Source organism: Stegostoma tigrinum, chromosome 22 (genome assembly GCF_030684315.1).
Source record: "Stegostoma tigrinum isolate sSteTig4 chromosome 22, sSteTig4.hap1, whole genome shotgun sequence".
In the NCBI taxonomy this organism is placed as follows: domain Eukaryota; kingdom Metazoa; phylum Chordata; class Chondrichthyes; order Orectolobiformes; family Stegostomatidae; genus Stegostoma; species Stegostoma tigrinum.
The window spans coordinates 9,288,356-9,307,199 of record NC_081375.1 but is presented as its reverse complement, the minus strand read 5'-3'; the positions used below and the strand labels follow the sequence as shown (position 1 = coordinate 9,307,199).

At 45.7% G+C, this 18,844-nt stretch overlaps 1 protein-coding gene across 4 annotated transcripts in view; it reads right to left on the bottom strand.

Annotated features, from left to right (window-relative positions):
• Nucleotides 1-15,127, bottom strand: part of LOC125463692 (voltage-dependent calcium channel gamma-5 subunit) — a 39,882-nt gene extending 24,755 nt beyond the window's left edge. The window contains exons 1-2 of one of the 4 annotated variants that reach the window (XM_059653624.1): nucleotides 14,769-15,127; nucleotides 10,827-10,941 (exon numbers count right to left, since the gene is read on the bottom strand). The gene's annotated coding sequence lies outside the window, so the exon portion shown is untranslated. Of the gene's footprint in view, nucleotides 1-10,826; nucleotides 10,942-14,632; nucleotides 14,674-14,705 lie in introns of those variants that run through there. The other 3 variants (XM_048555275.2, XM_048555276.2, XM_048555277.2) reach the window with 3 other exon arrangements.
• Between the last annotated feature and the right edge of the window lie 3,717 nt (nucleotides 15,128-18,844).

Below are 18,844 nucleotides of genomic sequence, written 5' to 3'. Positions count from 1 at the left end.
TAAAATATGCAGCTTATGTCATATCTCAAATGGGAAATATAATTTCACATAGGCTGAATGTGTCAAGTTCAAGAAAAAGGGGAAAATAAACAAATAAGAGATACAGAAAGAGAGTATGAAAAGCAAATGACAGCTAGCAAACAGGAGAGCTTCAGAGATTGTTGAAGGAATTTAGAAAAGAGGAAGTTGGGCCTATTAAGGATTAAAAATGGGATTTATGCATGAAGGTAGGGGGCTTGGCTGAGGGTTTAAATTAATAGTTTGCATTTGTCCTTACCAAGGAAGAAGATGCCATCCAGGTCAGATATTAATAATTCAGATACTAGCAGGGCCTAATATTGATCAGATGAGATGCATTCAAGGATAGTAAAGGAAGAGAGAGTGATAATTGTGGAGGCACTAACTCTAATCTTTCAGTATTCCTTCAGCCCAGAGCTGGTGCCAGAGGACAGGAGAATGGTAAATGCCACTTCCTCATTCAAAAAAGGTGCGTGAAGTTACAAAGTTACAATTCCAAACCAGTCAGCTTATTTGGATGGTGGAAGAAGCTCTAAAGACAATAATATGGGACAAAACGATAAATCACATGGACAAATGCAAGTCAATTGGAGAAAGCTAGAATGCATTATTAACTGAAAATCATGTCGGACTAACTTGTTAGAGTTTTGTTGAAGAGGGAGCAGAGAGTATTGATGAGGACAACAATGTTGATGTGGTATACATGAACTTCCAAACAGCATTTGATAAGTGCTACACAACAGACTTGAGCAAAGTTAAAACTCATGAAAGAAAAGGAACAGTAACAAATGGATAAAGATAGTATTGGGTTATGGGTGTTCTTTGGGATGGAGGAAGGGTTGTAGTGGAGTTCCCCAGAGGCCAGGTTTGGGACGCTTGTTTTTCTTGATATTTATGCTAGTGATCTAAATCTTAGTGTACAGCCATATTTTTAAAATTTGTGAATGATATAAAACTTGGAAACGTTATAACTGTGTGGATAGCCTTTTCAAACTTCAAAAGGACAAATTGGTGGAATGCGTAGGTTGGTGGCAGATGAAGTTTAATGTAGAGAATTGTGAAGGGATTCATTTTGGTAGGAAGAGGGAGACAATGTAAGTGAAATTTAAAAGAGGCAGCGGAAGAAAGGGACCTGAATTTAGATGTACGTAAGTCTTTCATAGTGGCAGGACAGGTTGAGAGAACAGTTAATAAAGTATACCGCATCTCAAACATAATTAATTAAAGCATGGAGTACAAGAGCAAGAGATTACATTGAACTTGTACAACACAACAGTTCGAGTTTAGCTGAGTATTGCAACCAGTTCTGCCCACCACACTCTAAGAAAGATGTGAGGGCATTGGAGGGAATGCAGAAATGTTTTATGGGAATAGTTCCAAGGATGAGGAACTTCAGTTATGATGACAGATTGGAGCAGTTAGGACTGTTTTCTTCAGAGAAAAGAAAGCAGAGAGGAGACCTGAAAGAAGTACTCAAACTCATGATGGATCTGAACAGAATAGAGAGCGGGAAACTGTTCCTATTCATGAAAGAATGAAGAATGAATGGGATTAGTTTGAAAGTAATCGGTAAGAGAAGCAATGGAGGCAGGACGAGACATCTATCATGCAGTGAGTGGTTAAGGTCTGGATTGCACTGCATAAGAGTGTGTGAAAGCAGGTTCAATTGAAATTTCATTAAGGGAATTAGAGTGTGATCTGAAAATGAAGATTGTGCAGGGTTACAAGGGAAAACGCAGGAGAAAGCTACTGGGTGGATTGCTCATTTAGGGAGCTGGTGCATAGAAGATGGGCTGACCGGTTTCCTTCTGAACTTCAGTGACTCTGTGCGCTGTATCTCCTTTACAACACACAGTACAATGTGTAAATGTTAAAAGAGTCTACTCCCTTTTAATCTTCTTAAATTAGAAATGACAGTCAGGTGTGGGGATGGCCTAGTTGAGGGGAACAACAGCTGTTTTGGTTTACACTACCTTACCTTACATTTTCTTTCATTTATAATTGACACTAAGTTTCAAAGACAAACCATCTTCTGCACTGTGTCTTTGACTATTTGTGACACAGGGCATGACCTGCAGAGAAACACATAACCTAACAGTAGCCAGCTGAAGGGAAATTCACACAGCTAGATTTTTCTAGTTTTCCCACTTCCCACTGCGCTCTCTCCTTGTCAGAGCACCCTGGTCACCTACTCTACAGAGTTTAAATACAGACTAAGAAGGCCAAAGCTGTTGACTCCAAAGGATGTTGTTTCTGTTGGAATTTAATTAGGTCAAACTGTTCAGCTCATTAACACTCAGCATTGGGAGGTGGGAGGGACCAGCCAGAACTGATGGTCCATGTCGGTACCATTGACATAGATACATTGATAAAAAGAAGGATGGGGTCCTGTAAGCTGAGTATAGGGAGCTAGGAAATAAATTAGACAGCAGGACCTCAAAGACAGAATCTCAAGATTACTCAGAGTGCCAATGTGCTGGCAAATTCTGGAGCATTACAATAAATGAATGAATGCTGGCTGGAGGAATTGTGTAGGAGCAGGGATTTAGATTCTTGAGGCACTGGGACTGATTCTGGAGAAACTGGGACCTCTGTAAGCTGGACAGGTGGCACTCCAGCGGCAGTGGGACCAATAACCTCACAGGGGCATTTATTAGGACAGTGAGCGGTGGGGGATGGGGGGCGGCGGCGGGCGATTTAAACTAGAATGGAAGACTAATGGGAACATGAGCAGGGAGGCAAGAGTGAGGGAAGCAAAGATGGAAATGAAAGGTAGAGAGGTAGGAAATAAAACTGGAAGATCGCGGAAATGAGGACAAGCAGCAAGTATGGCTGGAGTACAAAAATAGATGTGTTAAAGGCATCATGTCTGAGCACACAGGGCATTTGCAAATACGTCGACTAATTCACAGCCCACATAGTTGTACACAGATCTGAAATGACTACAATTACAGAGGCATGGCTGGAGGGTGGCCAAGGCTGAGAACTGACCATCTGAGGGCACTCCTTCTTGAGGAAGGATAGCTAAAATGGAGAGGGAGGTGGGATAGCATTGTGGGATTGTGTGCAACATCGTCCCTCACTTGCTTCTACCAACAAAACTCCCCCACTCTCCTAAGCCTGGAAAGCCCTCTGCACTGCCTACTCATTCCTGCGATGCCTTCCCCTAGGGCACTCCTCCAGACGGCTGAGACCACTGACCGCATGGCAAACCTTGGACCAAGCTGACAGGGATCTGGTATCCTCAGCCAGTCCTGACAGATGAAGGCACCTCCGTTCTACACCATCCTGTCCATCAAGGTCTCCAAATATCTGTCCACAAAGTGCAGCGCCAATTTCCCCTGGTCTTCCACTTCCAGGGCAATAGTCACAAACCGTGCAGATCAATGTGGACTGACAGTGATTGTCTGGGTTGCCTTTGAAATTGATGTGGACCACCAGGGAGAGCCATCTATTCTGGTATATCCTGACAGTGGCAAGTTCTTCTGGGTGCAACAAGTGTTAGAATCCAGCTAGCCTTGGCCAACAGAGGTGTAACTGGGGCAAGTTTGGTTAATGAAATGAGTTTGTGTTGATGGTAGCAGAAATCTCACTGGGCCTCAGGAAGAGAAATCTCCATGAAACTTGACAAATCTGACACTTTGTCAAAATATGAGAAGATTCAGAATTAGAGGCAGAATCTTTGAAGGCTCTGAGTAATGTGGAATGTGGGGAGATGTAGCAGATGCAGGTGACAAGTGGCCTGTCTCGATGTCAGGAGCAACTAACACCATCTTTTATACTTTTCACAGGCAGCGTAGTAAGATTCTTGTTAGGCAATGGTGAATTCCTCAGTGACAGTGATTAATGCCTGTTAAAGCCTTGTTAATGTCCCCAACTTGCTTCATTAATATTCACTCTCTCACCTTACCAAACAAACCCAATATTGGGAATACTCAACAAGGAATCCAGAGCGGGCACATGGCCAATTCATCTTGTCACTTGCTCCAAACAGCCTCCATCTTGGAAACCAGGCCTCAGCATCTCAGGGTAGACTCCATGGGAACCAGCCACACTCACTCCATGTTACAGCGTCTGACATAGAGTCATTCAAGTATACAGCGTGGAAACAGACCCTTCGGTCCAACTCATTCACACTGACCAGATAGCCTAAACTGACCTAGTCCCATTGCCAACATTTGGCCCATATCCCTCTAAACCTATTCATAATCTGATTTATATGCCCATCCAAATGCCTTTTAAATGCTGTAATTGTACCTGGCTCCAGCACCTCCTCTGGCAGCTCGTTATATGTGCCTGTCTCCAAGAACCTTCTAGGTACATCTCTTATCCACTTATAGGACACTTCCACACTTCAGTGTGTACCTCAGGCCGCCACAGTAACTCTCATTGTAACACTGCAGCAATAACACTGTGCGCTCAGGGACACACACCTAGCTCAGGGACTGGACCGGGCTACAGCTCTGAGGTCTTCACTCTCTCACTTAGTGCTCACTCATGCTGAACCTGCCTGGATACACACAGCAGGGTATCAGAGTCAGGATCCTCTGCTGTTAAGGAGTGAGAAGCCAAATGGTGGACAGTACCTGTCTTTCTGCCCTGTTGTGGGGCGCTTTCCTCCTGGAATGAGAGAGGGAGAGAGATGGGCATTACTGAAGATGAAAATGGGTGATACGGCTGTTACTTTGATGCAGATGGGAGGTGTCCTGAGTGAGTAGGCAGCACAGAGGACATGGAGAGTTACCGATGCCTGGAGGTAAGGTGGCACTTACCCTGGCAGAATGGAGAAGATCACTGGCCTTCTTTCTATGGTGCTGGGCATTCCTTCAGACAGTTGAGACTGCATTAGCCCATTTGCACCCATGTACCAGGCTGGCATGATCTGCTGGTGAGGCCTTCACTGCTGCTCCTGGGGGAAAGGGAGGTGCCACCTATGCACCAACACCATCTTGCCCACCCCCAACCCCAAGCTGGACTTCTAGGACCCTGCCTGCAAAGTGAAACCCCTATTTCTCCCAAGCAGCTGTCTCTCAAGCCTAGGGTAAAAATCAAGCTCCAGATGGACAGATCTTTGTCCGGGTGCAAAGCGGGATTTTATAGCTGGCATGGGTGTCAGGGATACCGGTGAATTCTGGGTGTCCACAGAATGGCGAGTTGCTCCAGAAACAAGGTGAAAAGATCGGGTGGGCAACAATCACAAAAAATATCACAGGGTTGGGGTAGATAGTTAGTGAGGTCTTATCCAAAACTCTTGACACAATGCAGACTTAACCAAAAAAGCCCTAATATTCAGCTGATCATTTCTATAGAAGTCTGGCTAGGGTCCAGCTGGTCTGTTAGGAAACTGGTTGACAAGATAACCTGAAGAGTTGAGACAAATCCCACATCACTAGTGACAGGTTGATGTCTCCAGGGCTACTACTGAGTGAGGCCAAGTGGCCAATCATCAACATTCCTCATGTTAACTGCTGCGTTAGATGTTGGATGCTCAGTTGGCTGGACAGCTGGCTTGTAATGCAAAGTGATACCACCGGCATGGATTCAATTTTTATAACAGCTGAGGTTACCATGCTCAACTCCCTTTATCAATCTCGCCCCTCGTTCAAGGCACGCTAACCCTCAGGCCAATCCACCACCAGTCATTTCTCGCTAATGTGAGAGTGGGGATTTTGTAACTTTACCAGTACTGAGTTGCTCTAATTTCCCATGATCAAATATTGGTCAAATTGACATCATTTGATTCAAAATGGCCACATTTGTGTTCCTCCAAACTTCAACAGCAGGGGTATACATTACATATTCTGCACCACACCATCACTTTGTATCAGACTGTAATCAGATCTCTGAGGTTGGTTTGCTGGATAACTGACTCAACTAAATGGAGAAATTCACAGATGACAATTGGCCACAAAGAATTTTAACTGTACAATTGTTCACAATAATCTCGTCCATCGGAATCGAGTATTCAAACTTAAACTTTTCTAATTCTATTTCCATTTCAATACCTTGGAACTTAATATTTTGGTTTCATAGTTCTTGACAAATAAAAGTGTACTTATTACTTTATGCAGTATTCAGCCCTAATTACTAGCATCATTTGAATTGGATCAATTTAGGAAACATCAGGAAAGCAGCTGTCTTTATTTTCTAAATCAGAGAGAAAAATGATTTTTGGATAATTGAAAATGTGTTACCAAACTGGCCGCAGAATAATATATGTTTTACGTAACTCAACTGAGTTGCACATTTTTCTTATAAGTACAAACATGACATTGGCTTTACTTAAAAAATGACCCCATTATCTCTCTTGTCTGCTAACTCTCTCTCCAATAATTCACAACACTGCTTTATAACCCCATTTATACAATCTGCATCTGGTAACAACACTCTGGGAATTTTTGTTTTAACTTATTTAGAGAAGAGGTTTTGCCAGATTTCTTTTCTTATACTGAGGGCATGCAATGCACTGTGCAAGAGTGAGCTCTTTCTTCAAAAGCTGATGTTAAAAACATGTCAAAACAGTCTCTAGAGCACATCTTGTTATTAGGGGATAGCAATAGCTGAAACCCCAAAGGGCATGATCAGGGCAAGTTTCGAAAATGATAGATGAGGTGGCTTATCATGTTGTTTATTAAAATAACCCTCACCCTGACACACAGTAATGAAAACATGTATGTTCACAGATGTGTTGTCCTAGAAGCTGTTATTAAAAAGGAAGATAAATGTTGATGATCTATTTTTGTCCATAAATTATTTCCTGGACATATTTCATACTCATATGAGTTTGCTGCAATAATATGCAGGTAGATGGCCTGTAAAGGAGTAACTTTCAGTACAATGCCTTCATTATAGTCAGGCAGATCTTTTAGACTGAACTGAGACACACTTGCAGTGCAATCAAAATGTTGACACAACATATTGAGACTTGCTTGTCATATCAGAATTGAAAGTTCCATTTTCCTTTCCTAGGCATGGTTAGTGTCTAATGTCTACCATTTCCTCAAAAGCCCTGCTATTAACATTCAACTTGGAAAGACAGAAAGTATTTCTCAACAGGAGACCCCTATATCTTTAATTCATAAAACACTTATTAGAGCAAGCTGAAAATAACGTATCTGGTTCTGACCCCTGTGTATTCAAAAAGATCACTGATGCATTAGAAAAAGGGCAGAGAAGAATGACATGGATAATTGATTTTGACATTAGTCCCGTGATGGCTTGCTCAAACTGTGGAGCTTTTAGTAAGATTACCAAGACACAATAAATAATTGAAGCATGCATTATCCAGCCTCAGTGGATCATGTTTAATTACATAACTCTGAGGCTTTGCAATGAAGCAGAGAAATGCATTCAAGAAGGCAGACAGATGGAAGTGTGAGATTGTCTCCTCTCTGTGACACTTATGCAAAGTTACATATTGTAACAATTCTCACACAGGCTCTGAGCAGTTCAATCAGGAGAATGATAACGCTGTAGATACAAGGAGAAGGATGTAAAACATTCAACAATATTAATCTGTGGCAGAGCAGTAGGTTACAAGCATAGACAATTCACCTTACAAAATGAATAGATTCCATTTACCTATCATTTTATTTATTTGCGTCACTTGTATTTTACAATGAATAATACAGTAAAATACAGTGAAAAGCTGTTGGGACAATCCATTGCCATTTTGAATAGTTTCAAAATAAAAGGATACATGATATAACATGAAAGAGAGTCCTGAGTCGGCTCGTGCTGCCAGCCCTCTTCCATCAGCTCTGGCAGATTCACTAAAATAAGAGTTGCTATCCTTTACGTGCCATCTCTGCTGCTGGGCCCACCTTGTCAACACTGCTGCTGATGCCAATGCTGGGTCCTACTTGAACCCACACCTGCCCTGCAACTGGGAGTTCTCTGCTCTGCTGGCGCCTTGGTGATACCAGGAGTCCTCGCTTTGGGCCTATTTCAACCAAGAGATGCTGGCTCCACTGCCAGGCCAGGCCAGGCGGCCGCCGCCATCTTGTCAAAAGTCCTGCTCCGGGGGCTCTGCTCCAAGTTGTTTCCTTGGCAGCAACGCCATCTTGAAAGATCCACTGCCACCATTGCTTCCAGTCGCTGTGAGGAGCCATGTTCGGTGTAGCCACCAGCTACCAAGAGGAGACGCATGGTCTCCTCTCGCTGCCACAGTGAAGTTGCCAACTGACACACCACAAAGGCTCCAAAGAAAAGAAAATGGAAGTATAAAAATGAAAGGTGATATGTCCAATGAATTAGCTGAGCACTGGGATGTATCAGCAAAGACAACTGAGTAAATGAGATACCTCAAGCTCTCCCGTAGTGTGTTGACCATCTGAACCACAAAGCAAAGAATTCAGACTGAGAGTTTTGAATTTCAAGTCATGAACATTTCATCATGGAGTGGATGTCAAGTGACCAAAGAAGAAAAGGAAGTTATGGGCTGGACCATCTAACTCTGTTTCAGTGGGCTTCCAAACGAGTGATTCATAAAATCCATCAAGAAATGACTAATGTCTGTTAACAACTTGCCCTGAGGAGTGTTCTGTAATGGCAGGAGAGTCATTAAATAGTGGAAGTAAAGAATAAAATGGACAGACATTCTTTCACTCAGCTTTGGATTTCAGGGAAACAGAGCTTGCTTTGAAATTGACTACTAATAATGGAAGTGAATTTTCAGAAGCAAATCAGCCTCAAACCATGATTTAATGAAAGGACCAAATTACACTACTGCAGGTAAGGCAGAATGGAGACACATTTCCAACTGAGAATAAAACAGACAAATATTAAGAGGAAACAAAAATGCAATGAGCTTGGATTTGCGTTAAGATTGCTGATGGCTGGCAGGTTTAAGGCTGGCAGAGAGAGATTTTGTTCGTGATGATTTCGGCACTTGTGGTGATATTTGTCATTTCAGGCAAGTGAGATACCCTCGCATTACTTTCACCCAGAGTCAGGATCACACAGGCAGATGTTCGGTACAGGAGAATTTAGATATGGAGTCAGTGTTTTGCCATTCAGCTCTAATAACATGTCTTAATCGCAGAAGAATATCTTCTGTGGCAGTAGTGTGTCATTGACATTTGACAAATAAGTCACCACAGATCAGATTGCTTCTTAAATTCTGTGCTGTGCTACAAAAACCATACCAACCAAGATGGTATTATATTCCATTTCTGCTCTGTGTTGATCTCAACCAATATTTCTTCATTAATTAGAAAGGAATGTGACAAATGGATTTATTTCTGCAAAAAGCCTCAAGGTGATGGGTCAGTACAGACTTGATGGGCCAAAAGGCCTCTTCTGTCCTGTATGATGCTCTCACTATCTTTAAATAATTTTGTCCCTTCTAGCATTACCTGCTCCAATCATTAGATTTCAATTAGCTATTTTTTTAAAGCATTACTGAATTCTAATGGAACTATTTAATACAAGTTGAATGTTTAAAAATGAGATACAGATTGACAAACAATTAAACATGTATAATGTCTTAAAGAGCTACCTTGAAATTAATGTGGCTGCAAAGTCTGCTACAAGTATTTATTAAAATGGCTTTCTGTTGATACGCATAACGCAGTGAAAACTACAACGCAGAACCAAATTATTCACAGCAACCAACTCATAGTCATCTTTATTTTCCACAAGGACAATAGTTCAAATTCATTGCTATTCTTTATATCCTTTTCCTTGAGGAGTTCTGATCTATTCTTAAAAGAGACTGTTGTCTTTGCTTTATTCACCAGCTCAAGTAAGGCACTGCACAGCCTCCCAATTCTCAGTGTAAAAGGAGTTTCTTTTAGATCTCTCCTTTGTAATCTTCCTCTTATACTGCCATTCAATCTCTGAGAATAATCTACTCTGTCTCAATCCTTCATAATTTTAAATATCTTTATTCAATCATCCTATAAATGCAAAATAACCACACTTACAAGTCCTTTTTATCACCTAATTTCAGGCCACACCCCAGTAAACCTGTTTATTCCTTGTCTATGTCCCAACATCCTCCCCGTAGCGTGAAGCTTCGAGCTACAAACTGCACTGAGTTACTAAAGTCACACATAGAATCACTGTTACAACTCAACACCTTTTTACTTGAATTTCACCATCAGCTCCATAAACCATTTGTGGTAATTTATCAAATTAAGTTATTGGTCTTTTTAAACCTGAGTCACCTTCTACCATCCAAATGTCCAGTCAAAATAGTCTCTGAATGCTGGGCAGGTCACTGAGGACTCAGAAGGTAATACATCTTTGGAATTTCCTGCCCTGGGGACTAATGAGGTCACTTGTTATGTCCACTCAAGACTGAGATGGATAGGTTTCTACACAATAAATTATTAAAGGATAGGGTAAAGCACAAGGCTAATGGTGTTGAAGCAGCTGATCAGTTTATGATCTCATTGAATTCAGAGTGGGCTTAATGGCCTCCCGTCTCATAGAATCAAACTGTACACAAGACACCATTTGAGGCACTGAGTCTGCACCAATCCTGAACCTCAATTTATCCTGGTAAAAAAATCTTACAAACTACTTATTGCAAAAAGGACCTCTTCTACTCAGCACCAAATTCCCAAGCTGCTTCAAATTCCCAGAAACACACACTCATTTGGGCTGTGCATCCCTCCTATTTCTTATATTCCCTCACTCCCATTACAGACATTTTACAAACCAAAACACCACAAATTACAGTTCCTGACATTGAATTGCATTTGTCACTTTGTTGCCAATTCCACAATTTCATCAATAGCCCTTGCAGCTCATTATTTACCATACTTCCGATTATAGTATTTACAAATCTCAATGCTACTCACCCAGTGACATTACCCTCAAGGAAGGGTGGAGGCAAATTTTGGCCCTGACTGTGTGAACAACCAGAATTAATAAATATAAATAGATATGTATACAGTCGGGTCTTCGTCTGTAGGTCTGGATAACAAAAATATTTTTAAAAATCAGCAAATGATAACAATGTGGAAGTAAAATCAGATATATTTGTTTCATTTTTAAAACATGGATTGCACGTGAACAGTATTCATAGTTTTTTGCTGGTAACCTAATGTGCAATGAGGTTAACAATGTAACACAATAAAGACAGTTCGATGTTTATGATGGTGTAATGTATTTAGGATATTGTTACAATTAAAGCTGATCATCATTTCATAAATTAACGTCCTTTGAAGTTTATGTATGAACACTGAAGCTAAATAAGAAAATGCTTATCTATTTGACTGAAATGGACATCTAGCTGTCTAGTTGCTCATGAATACGTTTTATATTTCTCTCCAGTTGTAACTGGTGTGGTGACAGAAGACGTCACTAGAAAATTGCCAGTGTTGTAACTCAGTCAATACTCTTACTTTATCTATATAATTTCAGTCTTTGCACTGCACTGAAATTATAAGTTTTGACTACAAAACAATGCATATTGTAAGAGGAGGTCACAGTGAAAGGAGTATGAGAGCTGAATGGGGAATACTACCAGCTGACTGCTATTGGCGGGGGAGAGAGAGGGTGAGATTAGGTAAGAAATTGTTGACTCTCAACAGTGGGGCTTAACTGGAACTCCCCAGTCAGCTTTCAGGCTACAGCTAAGAATGGGGCTAAAATCTTCTTTATAAAGTACACGTGCGCACAATCCATAAAACATTCTTGCTCATTGAATTCTGAGGATGCAGAACATAATGACTTTCCCATTCAACTTAACAACTCAAGGGAAATTAGTTTAACCTCAAAATGAGAAAGCCAGCGGTCATTGAGGAATACCCTGGGCAACACAATCTTTCCCTGAGGACCCCGTTGGCCCTCACCTTTCCCTGCATTCCTCTTCATGCCTTTTGATTGATGGGTTACTCGGCTGGTTGCTTCCTTTGACTGAAAATTGGAACAGTGCAGCACCAGTCGTTTCTGCAGGACACTGGCTTCAAGAACTCCTGATTACCCTGGGTGTTCTACTGGTCACCTTTCACCATTGGTCTGTTTGTCACACAGTTCTCTGTCGTACCTGATCAGGTGGCTGAAACAATTCAGCTTTTGGGTCTTGGGGATATCCATCACTGCTCTTCTGCAATTCATTCTCATTGGGACATGCTAGGTGGCTGCACTCTCTTTCCAACATATTGTCAGCATTCTCCTCTAAACCCCACTTCCAGACATAGCATCGGAGCAAATGTTTTCTTGGTCAAAAGCTAAGCCCCACTACAAATCCATTTTGTTAAATGTACCTCTTGCTGTTTCAATCCTTCTGATAATTTTACTAGAGCACATGAACAAAAGCAAAATACTGCAGGTGCTGTAATACTAAACACACAATAAAATTCAGCAGATCTTGCAGCATTCGTGAAGAGAGAAACAGAGTTTGTGTTTTGAGTTGGATAGAACTCTCCTTCAGATTCTTCAAATCAGCTCTGAACAAGGGTCACTGGACTTGAAACATTAACTCTGTCCTTCTCTCTCAGCTGCTGCCAGACCTGCTGAGTTTCTCCAGTAATTTGTTTTAGATGTACAAAGATATCCTTTTGTCCAATGCAGGGCCTATCAACTATCATTCTGAATCTGTTAAATTAAATTAAAAATACCAATTTAAAAAATAAGCTGGCAGCATTGTTAATGCCATCAGTGATGGATTCTAGCTGCTCTTTAATCTCTCCAATAATGAGTGTGGTCTGGACATCGTCTTTATAGAGGACTGATGAAGGGTCTAGGCCCGAAACGTCAGCTTTTGTGCTCCTGAGATGCTGCTTGGCCTGCTGTGTTCATCCAGCCTCACATTTTATTATCTAGCAACAAAGTAGATGGCTTGGCCCATTGTGACTGTGAAAACTGTGAGAGAGTCAATGATCCCATTTCCTGTACCTTCCCTGGGCCCCTGCAAATCAGTACTTTTCAGATCTTTCTCCACTTCCCTTTTGAAAGTTTGGCTTCCCAGATCACACCTCACTTTACAAAGATAAAAGAAAAACCCTTCTGCACTTTTCTATACATTTTAGCAACATTAAGTGTTTCCTTCATTGATCCCACAATGTTGGGCCTCTCTGCTGTGAGGAGGCACTGTTGTGTGGTTGGGGGGTGAGTGGGGAATGCCTGCTGCACTGAGAGAGAGAGACAGACAGCAGTGAGTGCTATAATATTCCCCTTTAAGGTACAGCTGCAGTTACTGGGATATTAGCTGCAAACTGCTCTCACTTCAAGATCAGGCAGGATGAGTCTGGTCTATTCCTGGGACGTCAGTCAACATTTCAGTGCTGTATAAATGTACAGCGTGGAAACAGAGCCTTCGGATCAACTTGTCCATGTCAACCAGACATCCTAAATAAATCCAGTCCCACTTGCTGACATTTGGCCCATATTCCTCTAACCCTTTCTATTCACATACCCATCCAGGTGCCTGTTAAATGTTGTAATTGCACCAGCCTCCACAACTTCCTCTGGCAGCTCATACCACTCACGCACCACCCTCTGCGTGAAAAAGTTGACCCTTAAGCCCCTTTTAAATCTTTCCCCTCTCACCTTAAACCTATTCCCTCTAGTTTTTGACTGCCCCATCCCAGGGAAAAGACCTTGTCTAGACACCCTACCTACGCCCCTCATGATTTTATAAACCTCTATTAGGTCACCCCTCAGCCTCCAATGCACCTTCGAAAATGACCCCAGCCTATTCACCCTCTCCCTATAGCTTCCAACATCTTTGTAAAATCTTTTCTGAATCTTTTCAAATTTCACAACATCCTTGCTAGAGCAGGGAGGCCAGAATTGCACGCAGTGCTCCAAACGTGGCCAAACCAATATCCTGCACAGCCGCAGCATGACCTCCCTCCCAACTCCTGTACACAATGTTGGAAAGTGCAGCGGCTGGGACTTCGTTTTTCTAGTTAAACATTGAGTGTGGCAAACACTCTCCGCTCATTGCTGTCTCTGGGACGGTTTGTGGCGAAATTGGTGTCTGTGTGGACCGAAGGATGGTTTAAATGAGCTGGGGCAGCCTCCCGGGAGAGCAGTCTATTGCTGCCGAAGCGAGAATAGAGACAATGGCTTAGCAATCATCCAGCCGGAACAGAACAGCTCAAACCTCCACATATCACTACCCAAAGATCTGTGGATGCTGGAAATCTAAAACCATAACACAAAATGCTGGAGAAACTCTGTCGTTTCCAGGTTCCAGTGCAGAGAAACTTCTCTCCCTCCCACACACACACATAGACACACAGCTGCCAGACCTGCTGAGTTTTTCCAGTGATTTTTGCTTTCGCTCAAACACCTTTGTGTTTCTTTTTAAAACATCAAACTCTGAGAAGAGTCGCGGGGACGAAATCCGGTTCACAGCGGGAGATGCCTATGAGCAGACTCCACTTCCCCTACACCTGGAAAATGCCCATGTTTTGCAATTTGTTGATAAATCGAAAACACAACTTCTTAGATTCAATCGAATCCATTCCACCCTGGTCGCTGCAGGAGAACGCACATATGACCATTTCTTATATGAACAGTACTGTACCGCAGGGGCCGTGTACAGATAGACTCTGAGAATGACACACGTTGAAGAAATTCCTTATATAAGGCACATAATTTCTAGCCGGAGTCCGAGCGAACAGGGAGCTCCCAGTCTGACCTTGAAGCCTACCTGAGGTACCAGTCTATCCCCGAGATTCTGTACAGCTTCTGGTTAACATTTAAAAAAAAACTATTTGACATACCCCACGAAGCAGCAGTGAGCCTCTGTGTCCCGGTGTGAGATGTGGAGATCAGACCTTTCCTACCTCCTGTAGCTCCCAGGGCGAAGGTGCACTCCCTGTAACGTCAGGTGGGTTCCGGGACCGAGAGAGAACTCCTTGACTCGGTCTGCCTCTCTCTGACTCCTGCCTCTGTCCGACTGTCCCTCCGTCTTCCTGGGTCTCTAACTGTGGAGATGTCCCTCCTTCCCTCTGACTGTGGAGATGTCCCTCCTTCCCTCTGTCTGTGATGTCCCTCCCTCCCTCTGACTGTGGAGCTGTCCCTCCTTCCCTCTAACTGTGGAGATGTCCCTCCTTCCCTCTGACTGTGGAGCTGTCCCTCCTTCCCTCTGTCTGTGGAGATGTCCCTCCTTCCCTCTGTCTGTGGAGATGTCCGTCCTTCCCTCTGACTGTGGAGATGTCCCTCCTTCCTTCTGACTGTGGAGATGTCCCTCCTTCCCTCTGACTGTGGAGCTGTCCCTCCTTCCCTCTGACTGTGGAGATGTCCCTCCTTCCCCCTGACTGTGGAGCTGTCCCTCCTTCCCTCTGACTGTGGAGATGTCCCTCCTTCCCTCTAACTGTGGAGATGTCCGTCCTTCCCTCTGACTGTGGAGGTGTCCCTCCTTCCTTCAGACTGTGGAGATATCCCTCCTTCCCTCTGACTGTGGAGCTGTCCCTCCTTCCCTCTGACTGTGGAGATGTCCCTCCTTCCCTCTGACTGTGGAGCTGTCCCTCCTTCCCTCTGTCTGTGGAGATGCCCCTCCTTCCCTCTGACTGTGGAGGTGTCCTTCCTTCCTTCTAACTGTGGGAATGCCCCTCCTTCCCTCTGACTGTGGAGATGTCCCTCCTTCCCTCTGACTGTGGAGATGTCCCTCCTTCCCCCTGACTGTGGAGCTGTCCCTCCTTCCCTCTGACTGTGGAGATGTCCCTCCTTCCCTCTAACTGTGGAGATGTCCGTCCTTCCCTCTGACTGTGGAGATGTCCCTCCTTCCTTCTGACTGTGGAGATGTCCCTCCTTCCCTCTGACTGTGGAGCTGTCCCTCCTTCCCCCTGACTGTGGAGCTGTCCCACCTTCCCCCTGACTGTGGAGATGTCCCTCCTTCCCCCTGACTGTGGAGCTGTCCCTCCTTCCCCCTGACTGTGGAGATGTCCCTCCTTCCCTCTGACTGTGGAGATGTCCCTCCTTCCCTCTGACTGTGGAGATGTCCCTCCTTCCCTCTAACTGTGGAGATGTCCGTCCTTCCCTCTGACTGTGGAGATGTCCCTCCTTCCCTCTAACTGTGGAGATGTCCGTCCTTCCCTCTGACTGTGGAGATGTCCCTCCTTCCTTCTGACTGTGGAGATGTCCCTCCTTCCCCCTGACTGTGGAGCTGTCCCTCCTTCCCTCTGACTGTGGAGCTGTCCCTCCTTCCCTCTGTCTGTGGAGATGCCCCTCCTTCCCTCTGACTGTGGAGGTGTCCTTCCTTCCTTCTAACTGTGGGAATGCCCCTCCTTCCCTCTGACTGTGGAGATGTCCTTCCTTCCCTCTGACTGTGGAGATGTCCCTCCTTCCCCCTGACTGTGGAGCTGTCCCTCCTTCCCTCTGACTGTGGAGATGTCCCTCCTTCCCTCTAACTGTGGAGATGTCCGTCCTTCCCTCTGACTGTGGAGATGTCCCTCCTTCCCTCTAACTGTGGAGATGTCCGTCCTTCCCTCTGACTGTGGAGATGTCCCTCCTTCCTTCTGACTGTGGAGATGTCCCTCCTTCCCCCTGACTGTGGAGCTGTCCCTCCTTCCCTCTGACTGTGGAGCTGTCCCTCCTTCCCTCTGTCTGTGGAGATGCCCCTCCTTCCCTCTGACTGTGGAGGTGTCCTTCCTTCCTTCTAACTGTGGGAATGCCCCTCCTTCCCTCTGACTGTGGAGCTGTCCCACCTTCCCCCTGACTGTGGAGATGTCCCTCCTTCCCCCTGACTGTGGAGCTGTCCCTCCTTCCCTCTGACTGTGGAGCTGTCCCTCCTTCCCTCTGTCTGTGGAGATGCCCCTCCTTCCCTCTGACTGTGGAGGTGTCCTTCCTTCCTTCTAACTGTGGGAATGCCCCTCCTTCCCTCTGACTGTGGAGATGTCCCTCCTTCCCTCTGACTGTGGAGATGTCCCTCCTTCCCCCTGACTGTGGAGCTGTCCCTCCTTCCCTCTGACTGTGGAGATGTCCCTCCTTCCCTCTAACTGTGGAGATGCCCCTCCTTCCCTCTGACTGTGGAGGTGTCCTTCCTTCCTTCTAACTGTGGGAATGCCCCTCCTTCCCTCTGACTGTGGAGCTGTCCCACCTTCCCCCTGACTGTGGAGATGTCCCTCCTTCCCCCTGACTGTGGAGCTGTCCCTCCTTCCCTCTGACTGTGGAGCTGTCCCTCCTTCCCTCTGTCTGTGGAGATGCCCCTCCTTCCCTCTGACTGTGGAGGTGTCCTTCCTTCCTTCTAACTGTGGGAATGCCCCTCCTTCCCTCTGACTGTGGAGATGTCCCTCCTTCCCTCTGACTGTGGAGATGTCCCTCCTTCCCCCTGACTGTGGAGCTGTCCCTCCTTCCCTCTGACTGTGGAGATGTCCCTCCTTCCCTCTAACTGTGGAGATGTCCGTCCTTCCCTCTGACTGTGGAGATGCCCCTCCTTCCCTCTGACTGTGGAGATGTCCTTCCTTCCTTCTAACTGTGGGAATGCCCCTCCTTCCCTCTGACTGTGGAGATGTCCCTCCTTCCCTCTGACTGTGGAGATGTCCCTCCTTCCCCCTGACTGTGGAGCTGTCCCTCCTTCCCTCTGACTGTGGAGATGTCCCTCCTTCCCTCTAACTGTGGAGATGTCCGTCCTTCCCTCTGACTGTGGAGCTGTCCCTCCTTCCCTCTGACTGTGGAGATGTCCCTCCTTCCCTCTAACTGTGGAGATGTCCGTCCTTCCCTCTGACTGTGGAGCTGTCCCTCCTTCCCTCTGACTGTGGAGATGTCCCTCCTTCCCTCTGTCTGTGGAGATGCCCCTCCTTCCCTCTGACTGTGGAGATGTCCCTCCTTCCTTCTAACTGTGGGAATGCCCCTCCTTCCCTCTGACTGTGGAGATGTCCCTCCTTCCTTCTGACTGTGGAGATGTCCCTCCTTCCCTCTAACTGTGGAGCTGTCCCTCCTTCCCCCTGACTGTGGAGCTGTCCCTCCTTCCCCCTGACTGTGGAGATGTCCCTCCTTCCCTCTGACTGTGGAGATGTCCCTCCTTCCCTCTGACTGTGGAGCTGTCCCTCCTTCCCCCTGACTGTGGAGATGTCCCTCCTTCCCTCTGACTGTGGAGCTGTCCCTCCTTCCCCCTGACTGTGGAGATGTCCCTCCTTCCCTCTGACTGTGGAGCTGTCCCTCCTTCCCCCTGACTGTGGAGCTGTCCCTCCTTCCCTCTGACTGTGGAGCTGTCCCTCCTTCCCCCTGACTGTGGAGATGTCCCTCCTTCCCTCTGACTGTGGAGCTGTCCCTCCTTCCCCCTGACTGTGGAGCTGTCCCTCCTTCCCTCTGACTGTGGAGATGTCCCTCCTTCCCTCTGACTGTGGAGCTGTCCCTCCTTCCCCCTGACTGTGGAGATGTCCCTCCTTCCCTCTGACTGTGGAGCTGTCCCTCCTTCCCCCTGACTGTGGAGATGTCCCTCCTTCCCTCTGACTGTGGAGCTGTCCCTCCTTCCCCCTGACTGTGGAGCTGTCCCTCCTTCCCTCTGACTGTGGAGATGTCCCTCCTTCCCTCTGACTGTGGAGCTGTCCCTCCTTCCCCCTGACTGTGGAGCTGTCCCTCCTTCCCTCTGACTGTGGAGATGCCCCTCCGTCTCTCTCACTGTCTCTGTGACTGTCGGAAATCGAAACTTTCACCAGAAACTCCGCCTGCGCGTATCCTCGCTGCAGTTTCTCCCGAGACTGGAAGCAGCCGGGAATTCGAGCGGGTCAGAGAGGGAGGAGGGACAGAGGAGGGGACAGACAGGTAAGAGAGATGGAGGAACAGAGGGAGGGAGAGAGAGAGAGGGGTGAATGGAGGGAGGGAGATAGGAACAGAGAGGGAGAGATAGAGAGTTGGAAAGAGGGAGGGAGGGACGGAAGGAGGTAGAGCGGAACACAGAGAGAGGGAGGGATAGAGA